Raw genomic sequence first — 10305 nt, 5'->3', positions numbered from 1 at the left:
CGAAGCTCACGCGTAACCCACGGTGAGCGCAATCGACAGAATTTGAGAGAATAGTAAAAGAAAGAGTAAATAACAGAAATAAAGAAAATGACAATTGTGGCCGTGGGTGATCCGACTCCTCGCTGGGGTAAAAATACTAATTTTTCCCCCATGATCCGCGGTCAATTCAGGCGAGGAACAGTACATGATTTTTATTATGTTACAATATGTATGTATGTATGTGTGTGTATGGGTATATGTGACTGATCGTTTTTTGAGGGTAACTGAAAAAATAATTGTTTAAATGAGTCTAATTATAATNCAATTCAGCGAGGACGACCAACTCCTAGGCCCTCTCCGGCCCTGTTGAGTGACTCGATTATCGACCGCCCACTCGCCACCCACCGAAGGTCATCACGCAGAGCCAAGCTGAGTCACGCGATTCAACTGAACCCCCGCTGAGCGTTAACTGAGCAATCCCTGTCCAACCCTTCCACCAACTGTAAACGTCTATGTCCACAATTATCCAACTCATTTATTTCTCTCTTTTCCTGTTTTCCCTCCGACGGTTTTTACCCTGGGTTTTCGTGAAATTACTCCAATTACGAAATAAATAGTGCAATCGGTATAATCTGGCNTACTCCAATTACGAAATAAATAGTGCAATCGGTATAATTTGGTCAGTGTTTTCCTTTACGCGGAATATCGTTGTTGTATTTTAATACTTAATCCCGAACATCACGGTCCCACCTTAGATTTCACAAAAGAAGGTAATTATAACATCGTTAACCTCATCATCATCGGGACGACCAGTTCGTGACCAGTGATGGTCAGGTAAGAGCTGACAGGTAGATTTTCTCTCCCTCACACTCCAATCTAAACCCGGTTGTCCGTAACAGTTGGTCCCGCAATTTTTAAGAAAAAAATTGTAATATTATTTTGTATTCAAGATAGAATGTCATTAGATCATTATTCCAATTTCGCAGCGTTGAAATTTGATTTTCCATTTTGAATTTAGTTTGTTCCAATTAGGGGAGGATGGGGCAAAACGGCCCCCCTTCAATCGTCAATAATTTCCGATTCAATAATCCGATTGGGATGAGTTAGAGCTCGTTTTGAAGAATGAAAAATTATCTTCAAAATGAAGCTGAAACTGGGAATTTTCACAATATCATTCACAAGTTATTGACAATTGAAGGGGGGCCGTTTTGCCCCACCCTCCCCTACTATAAGAGAACTTCACTCCAAATGAAGATATTTCAATAAATCAAATTCCGTTAGAATCGTGATCGTGCGGGGAATTCAACAAGGTATTCTTCTTATTTAAATAATTGAAAAACGGATTTTTCAACTACGAGAAACAAAAATGGACACTGAGATTTATTGGGTCTCATAAAAGGCTTAGCCTCGCCTCAGGAAAAGGTCGCCCAGCTGACCGACCTTCTCAGTTTCAGTTTATGGCTACCATGGCGAGTACTAGGTGAGCACCTGCCACTACCCAGGAACTTCTAATTTTCTTTTGCATTTTTCGGCACTTCACGATAAAGGGAATTATTTGGCTCTTCCCGAGATGATAGTCAAATAGTTCCATTAATTATATGGTGTGAAGTGGAAGAAATTGCACGCTAGGAGCGGCTGTGAATCGTTCCCAAAAACCTCTATTTTCAGTGAAAAACACTCTTTTTTACAGGATAAATAATCAGTTGAAAAATACAAAAAAAATCAGGCCCGGTCGCGCGCTTCGCGCGCTCCCTCTTTCGGGTATGACCGGTAGGGGTTGGTGGAATTGGATGTGACCCATTACGGGTCTCACCAATAACTTCCCGACCATTTGTTTTTTCTTTCATTAATTTTTTTATTATGTATTTANGCGTGCTCGCACTCACACACACTCCCATGCACACACATCGCCGTATTCCGCATCGAGAAAAGATGTAATTTATCAGAAAAGTAAAATTGTTTCTTGAATGTATATCGATTTCGAAAAAAGCTAGTGAACTGCTGATTAAATGTCTTCCAGTACTCCATGATTTGTGCGTTATATCAAGATTCATCGTTTCTAACAAAAAAAACTTGAAATCGCATCGTTATGCACGGAGAAATGGTCTCGTTTACAAAAAAACGCTAATTTTCGACTTTTTTCCAAATGTTTTTTGGAAAAAACTGGAGAAACGCTGAGACGATCGTCTCCATAATCTAATCAGGTTCAAGTCACATGAAAATACAGCGATTAAAAAAAAAAGTCAAATCACATCGTTTGTTCAGGAGGAATCGTGGCACAAAATTTTTGTCACAGACGTACGCACACACATACTCACATCCACACATACAGACAGGTACCTGAAAAGGGTCAGAAGTGGTTCCAAAGGTCATGAAACGTTGAGAAATGCTTAAATTTCCACATTCGATTTTCGGGGTCATTACAATAACTTCCTTCGGGTCGGGAAGTTAATAAATCAGCCCTATTCTTTAAGAGCCTGTAAAGAGTTTTGTGGATGATACTGACCAAATTCCAATATCTTCTTTTTATTATGATGAGTGCAAATATTTCTCCCCCCTTTACATGTGTAAGGCCATAAGAATTTTCAAAAGTCCGTGCTGTCTGAAAAAACAAGCAAAAAATTTTGAAAAAATTGACGTATTCGTTTCATTTAATGGACTTCCGAACTTGCATACTTGGGAAACAGAATCTGGTAAACGGATTATATAAGGCTGCCTAGTACGCACAATAGGGGAGGGTTGAAAATTTTACCCAACAAGGGGAGGAGGTTTCAGAATCTATCTGAGCCACCTCCATGCCTCCGTTCGCATGCGTTAATTGAATAAAAAAATGAAATTGTTGAATAGAAAAAGGAAATCCCGAAAATTGGGACTTTGAGAGGGGACGGAGGAGAGATTCATAATAGGGGAGGGTTGAAAATTTTATCCGATAAGGGGAGGGGATTACAAAGTCTATCTGAATCCCCCAGCCTTCCATTCGCATGCGTTAATGAAATAAAAAAAATAAAATTGTTAAATAAAAAAAAGAAATCTCAAAAATTGGGAATTTGGGAGGGGGTGGAGGGAGGATGCATAATAGGGGAGGGTTGAAAGTTTTACCCAACAAGGGGAGGGGGTTGCAGAGTCTATCTGAGCCAGCCCCATCCCTCCGTTCGCATGCGTCAATTAAATAAAAACATAACATTGTTAAATAAAAACAAGAAATCTGGAAAATTTTGATTTCACAGGGGGGTGCCAGGGGGATGCATAATGGGGGAGGGGTGAAAATTTTAGCCGACAAGGGGAGGGGTTTTCAGAATCTATCTGAGCCACCTCCATCCCTCCGTTCGCATGCGCTAATTAAATAAAAAAATTAAATTGTTAAATTTAAATAAAAATTTTGAGAATTTGGACTTTGCGAGGGAGTGGAGGGGTGACGCCCAATAGGAGAGGGTTGAAAATTTTACCAAACAAGAGGGGGGTTGCAGAGTCTATCTGAGCCACCTCCATCCTTCCGTTCGCATGCGTCAATTGAATAAAAAAATTAAATTGTTCAATAAAAACAAGAAATTTCGAAAATTATGATTTCACAGGGGGGTGGCAGGGGGCTGCATAATAAAAGAGGGTTGAAAATTTTAGCCGACAAGGAGAGGAGGTTTCGGAATCTATCTGAACCACCCCCATCCCTCTGTTCGCATGCGTTAATTAAATAAAAAAAGAAACTGTTGAATAAAAAAAAGAAATCTCGAAAATTGGGACTTCGAGAGGAGGTGGAGGGTGAATGCATAATAGGGGAGGGTTGAAAATTTTACCCAACAAGGGGAGGGGGTTGGGTAAAATTTCCAACTCTTCCCTATTCTGCATCGCCCTCCACCCCCTCGCAAATACTCAAAATTTTTATTTAAATTTAACAATTTTTTTTTATTCATTTGTTCAATGCCGGGTCTGAGATATGTGGAATTACTGATCGATGGGCGAGATATAAACGGATTTGTACGAAAGCGCGAGAGGGTCCAAAAAACAACACGTGCACGTTCGTAAACTCAGTCAATTTAATCACAATAAAAAAGTTAAAATACACTGATATAGACACAGCAGAGATGAGCAAAAGTTTATGCGCGAATCAGCTAACAATTTAGAAGCGATGAACAACTAAATAGTACGCAGAGCAGTTAATAAAGCATCAAGCAAAAGAGAGTAGCAAAAAGCGCGTGCACTAGTCAACGGCCGTTATGCAAATGAGGCCGATTAAAGGACCGCAAGGTGGCAGGTGTCAATCATCGAAGGTCCAAACGTACCCGAATTTAAATAAGGGGGTTCACACGACCCCCCAGGGGGTCGCTTGCCATGTTCACCTGTTCATCAAGTGGCGCCTCAGGTGTCACAGGTGAGAGACTACTGGTCATCTTAGCCTACTGCGCAGGTCAGTTGGGCGTAACCATACAAGCATGCGAGTGGAGTGAGTGTGCGTGAGTGTGTGCGTATGTGGGAGGAATAAATAATTCGGTGGAAAACCGAACACTATTCAACGCATGCAAACAGAGGGCTGGGGGTGGCTTAGACAGACTCTGCAACCCCCTCCCCGTGTTGAATAAAATTTTCAGTCGAGATTTCTTCTTTTTGTGTAAAAATTTAATTTTTTTATTCAATTAACGCATGCGAACGGAAAAATGGGGGTGGGTCAGATAGATTCTGAAATCCCCTCCCCTTGTTGGCTAAAATTTTCAATCCTCCTCTATAATGCATTTCCCCTCCACCCCCTTTCCAAGTCCGAATTTTCGAGATGTACTTTTTCATTTGACAATTTGATTTTTTTATTTAATCATCGCATGCGAATAGAGGGCTGAAGGTGGCTCCGACACTCTGCCCCCTCCCCTTGTTGGAAAAAATTTTCAACTCTCCCCTATTATACATCCCCCCTCCACCCTCTTTCAAAGTCACAATTTTCGAGATTTCTTGTTTTTATTTAACAATTTCATTTTTTTATTTAATTAACGCATGCGAACGGAGAGCTTGGGTCGACTCAGATAGACTCTCCAACCCCCTTCCGTTCTTGGATAAAATTTTCAACCCTCCCCTATTGTGCGTCCCTCCTCCACCCCCTCGCAAAGTCGAAATACCCAAAATTTTCATCTAAATTTAACAATTTTATTTCTTTATTGATTTAACGCATGCAATCGGAGGGATGGGGGTTGCTCAGAAAGACTCTGCCACCCCCTCCCCTTGTTGAGTAAAATTTTTAGCCCTCCCCTATTATGCATCCCCCCTCCATCCCCTCTCGAAGTCCCTATTTTCAAGATTTCTTTCTTTTATTTAACAACTACATTTTTTTATTTAATTAACGCATGCGAACGGAGGGATGGGGACGGCTCAGATAGACTCTGCAACCCCCACCTTGTTGGGTAAAAGTTTCAACCCTTCCCTATTGTGCGTCCCACCTTCACCCCCTCGCAAAGTCCAAATTCTCAAAATTTTTATTTAAATTTAACAATTTTATTTTTTTATTCAATTGACGCGTGCAAATGGAGGGATGGGGGTGGCTCAGATAGACTCTGAAACCCCCTCCCCTTGTTGGGTAAAATTTTTAAACCTCCCCTATTGTGCGTCGCCCCTCCACTCCCTCACAAAGTCCAAATACTCAAAATTTTTATTTAAATTTAACAATTTTATTTTTTTATTTAATTAACCCATGCGAACAGAGGGTACCCCCTCCCCCTGTTGGGTGAAATCTTCAACCGTCCGCTATTATGCATCCTCCCTCCATCCCGTCTCTAATTCCCAATTTTCTATATCTTGTTTTTTAATTTAACAATTACATTTTTTAGTTAATTAACGCAAGCGAACGGAGAGATGGGGGTAGCTCAGATAGATTCTGGAACCCACTCCCCTTGTCGGCTAAAATTTTCAATCCTCCCCTATTATGCATCCCCCTGACACCCCCTGTGAAATCACAATTTTCGAGATTTCTTGTTTTTATTTAACAATTTTATTTTTTTATTTAATTGACGCATGCGAATGGAGGGATGGGGGTAGCTCAGATAGATTCTGAAACCCCCTCCCCTGTTGAGTAAAATTTTCAACCCCCCCCTATTATGCATCCCCCCTCCACCACCCCCTCTCCAAGTCACAATGTTAAAAATTTTCATTCGAATTTAGAAATTTTATTTTTCATTCAAACAATGCATGCACATGGAGGGGTAAGGGTGTGTTCAACATATTTTGTCATGTTCCTTAATGATTTATAAAAATTAGGGGTAAAAAAGTTGACCCCCGTCCACGGTCCCTCTGAAGCGTCGGCAGTACAGTCCGCTCCAAAAGTTGTGGATATCGTTCGCCAGAATCATTCGCCATTTTCAGGCTCATCTATTCCTGATTAAAGAAAATATTCAAATTCCATATTACTAATTTATTAACTTATTTGTTTATCTGTTTGCTGAAAATATGTTCTGTTTGATTGATTTGGAGGCTGACTTGTTTATCTATTCACATATTTTTTCATTAATTTTCAATTAGCATCTTGTTTATTCCTGAATGATGAAAATCTAAAGATAGTGGGATAATACGGACCAAATCTACGTATCAATCAATCGAAAATAGCATAGTAAAATTTTTCACATAATTTTCAAAGGTTTCGTCAAACTCCAAAATAAAATCTGATTTATCCCAATTACGGTATTCAGTCGGGAGATATGGACAATTGAAGAAAGTCCATTTCACCACTTCTTCACTCCATATTGTTCCCCTATGCTCCAATTAGTTTATAATATTAGGTTAGAGTTCTCTCTCCTTCCATTCTCAATTTCTACTCTTGATTCAAAGTTTTGTAGACCTTTCAAATGAAGAGTTTCTTGCCTTTGATTCAAGAGCCCGTTTTATCGGAAATTCCTTGAAAACAAAGACGCGCGACTTGGAACGCATTTATGGGCGCAATACCTTGAAATGAGCGGCGCGCCCTTGAACGAGCGCCGGATTTTTCTCAGTGTACCGACTGGATATCACATTGTATTATATTCATTATGTATATGTTTCGCATTCAAATCATTCTTATAAATATTCCTACACTCGACGCGTTTATAATAAATATTATAAACAATATCTACCGGAGTTCATTTACATCGTTTATGTTAGTGATTGAAGTCTCTTCCAACCACCACAATCACTACACATTGGTGACCCCGACGTGATCATCTAATTCGGAGAGCGTCTCTCAAGTGTACGAATTCAACGGTTTTCATTTCATTTCGTACATCTCAATTTTCAATTCTTTCGGTATCGTTCGACGATTACTCAACACGATCGAATTATTTAGGACACAGTGAAAATTGAGCGTTTTACCGCGTAGTGGAATGACGTTCACCTTTTTCGAATCTCGAAGCTTCTGGAGCATTCCAAGCGTCGGCTAGCAACCAAAATTCAGAGTTCGTCATTACTCCATACTACCGTGAGTGTGTGTCTGTGTGTGTGTATTGTTTACATCGCAGCTCGAGCTGGTATATTGCTGGGCACTCATAGACATTATGTCGTACTGCTTTCAAAAATAAAGACTAATAACGAATTTATTTTGTGTGCTGTGATTGTGACAATACGTTTCCGCGATGACAGGTGAACAGAACCCCGGTGTTAATCAACCAGCTACGACGGTTGTCGTGCAAATCAAGGCACCGGAATGCATCCCTGCGCGTCGTCAACTGTGGTTCTCACAACTGGAATCACAATTTAAAATTAAACAGATCGCAGCCAGACTGCAAAAATTCGATCATGCAGTTGCAGTGCTTCCCCCGGTGTTTGCTGCCGAGGTGAAAAATTTAATTACCAATCCTCCAATCGATCCACCGTACCAACAGCTCAAGAACAAGGTGATCGAGTGCTTCACGCATTCAAAGCAGGCCAACATGGTAGAACTGCTCGATCGCGAAGAAATTGACGATCGCACACCTTCTCAAGTCCTCAGGCACCTCAAGGCTCTGGTACCAGACATCGACGAGGACGTATTGAAAATAAAATGGTTGTCGCATCTACCCAAGAAAGTTCAACTGGGTATAGCCAATCAAATAGCTACCGCCGATCAACTGGGTAAAGCTGCTGGCAGCCTCTACGAGATTTTGCAGCCAGTCTGTATACCCTCCACTGCCGTGTCAACTCCACTTGAATAGCAGATAGCATCATTAGTTCAACAGGTATCAGCTCTCTCAGCATCTGTCTCCGCGATACAGTCCACAGGCTACGGCTCACGCTCCTCTGGTCCATCGAAGTCACGGGACCGATTCAGGAGCCTATCACGTACCAGGAAAGTATCAGAATCACATGATATTTGTTGGTTTCATACTAAATTCGGTAAAAGAGCAAAGAATTGTTCACCTGGTTGCATGTATCAGGGAAACAAAAGAGCTAGCTCCTAGAGGCGGAACGCAGCTGTCGTTCAATTTCCCGTCGTCTTTTCATCACTGATGAAGACTCAGGCATACAGTTTCTCGTGGACACAGGCTCAGACGTCTCCGTCTATCCTACCAGGTGGCCTAGAAGTTCAGCGGACTTCACGGGTTACCAGCTGTTTGCCGCGAACGGATCGACCATGAACACCTACGGTTCGATCACATTGTGACCGAACCTTGGGTTAAGACGAGATCTCACCTGATGTTTCGTCGAGGCTGACGTCGTGCGTTCAATAATCAGAGCTGATTTCCTGCATAATTTTGAGCTCCTGACGGATCTGTGAAATCAACGCACCTCCTTCGGTCAATTCACGCGTTTCGCATCGAGCTCGGTCAAAATTCATCAGCTGTCTGATGACGACCCATATTCAGCGATGCTGAGGGAATTTTCATCTCTCACCAAACCGGACGGACAACCTAGGGAATCTAAACACTCTACGGTTCACCACATCAGGACAACTTCCGGGCCACCAGTTTCCTGCCGAGCACCACGCCTCGTGCCTAACAAACTAAAAGCAGCCCGCGATGAGTTCAGCAAAATGGTCAAACTTGGTGTGACGAGAAGGTCAGACAGTCCATAGTCCTCACCACTGCGTCTACTAATTAAGTCTAATGGTGAATGACGACGATGCGGGGCTTACAGGCCTCTCAACGCGAGAACGATTCGAGATGACTATCCTGTACGCTATCTGGAAGACTTCATCTTTTCTACCATCGGCCTGGTGAGAGCTTTTAATCAAATCCGAGTTTCAGCAATAGACATACCGAAAACCGCGATAAAAACGCCCTTTGGTTTATTTGAGTTTCCATTTATGACGTTTGGACTCAGAAATGCCGCAAATGAAGTTACCAGCGAACTGAATTTCGCGTATGTCTACATTGACATCCTCGTGGCATCGGAGAACGAGGAGCGACACATGGAGCACCTGCGGATTTTATTCGAGAAATCGGCTGATGATAGTGTAGTTATCAACGTCGCCAAGTCTAATCTGGACAAACCCGAGGTCAATTTTCTTGGTCACACTATCAACGCGGCGGGATCAAACCTCCTCAACAACGCGTTCGTACATGTGATGAAAAAGTAAATAAAATCCCTAGTGAATTATTTCATTTACCTTTGAAAAGTGGATTAACACGGATGATAATTCTTTTGACCATTTTGATTCGCTTGATAATACGCCAGATTGTGGAAACACATTAGACAACAAGATAAACATCAAGAAAGTGTATTTCAACTGCAACGAAGTTTGAATAGAAGCAATGCGGTAGAAACGCCCTGATACTTCTGATACGAACGTATTTCCACCGTATACTCTCTTCATACGACCCTTCGATTTCGGTGACATTTCCATTGCAAGATAGGTCGGTCCCAACTTCACCCCAAGGGTAATCCATGTCCAAATACGATGTCAATGTCCACGATGAAAATAGGCTCTGTGTTTGGGTTTATAGCATTCAGAGATTCGATACTTACCATCTGATCCATTGAGCTCTTCCAATGGCGGCCTTGTTCGTTTCAATATCGTTTGTTGGGGCTGAACTACGGGCAGCGGTTGAGGCTGTGGTGGAGTTGGTGGCAATCTGTCTATCTCAGGCTTATTTGGCACTCTGTCATATAACAAACTACCATCTGTAAATTAGAGAATAAATATATTGCTCATTATTATGGAAGATCAGATGAGGACTACTATATGTTGTGAACGCAAGAAAAGCTAGTAGAATTGTGAACAAAATTCGTTAAGAAATGCGCTAGGGGTTCCTATGAAATGGTCTCACATGTATGGGACATTTCATGTGAATTGATGGGGTTTCAAACCTGATGTTCTCGGATTTGGCTGAGCATGGCTTTAACCCTGCGTCAAGTGAATATAAAATACCACATTTTTCCATCAATTGTTTTGCAAAAATCGAATTG

General features: G+C 41.6%; 1 protein-coding gene across 1 annotated transcript in view; it reads right to left on the bottom strand.

Annotated features, from left to right (window-relative positions):
• Window positions 1-10027, bottom strand: part of LOC107044953 (metastasis-associated protein MTA1-like) — a 73342-nt gene extending 63315 nt beyond the window's left edge. Inside the window, exon 1 of the mRNA XM_015267036.1 lies at window positions 9865-10027. The gene's annotated coding sequence lies outside the window, so the exon portion shown is untranslated. The remainder of the gene's footprint in view (window positions 1-9864) is intronic.
• Window positions 10028-10305: the final 278 nt, after the last annotated feature.

The sequence above is a fragment of the Diachasma alloeum genome, unplaced genomic scaffold, assembly GCF_001412515.2.
Source record: "Diachasma alloeum isolate Michigan unplaced genomic scaffold, Dall2.0 Dall_scaffold_00852, whole genome shotgun sequence".
NCBI classification, from domain to species: Eukaryota; Metazoa; Arthropoda; class Insecta; order Hymenoptera; family Braconidae; genus Diachasma; species Diachasma alloeum.
The sequence above is the reverse complement of the archived record's forward strand: the minus strand, read 5'-3'. Positions and strand labels throughout refer to the sequence as shown.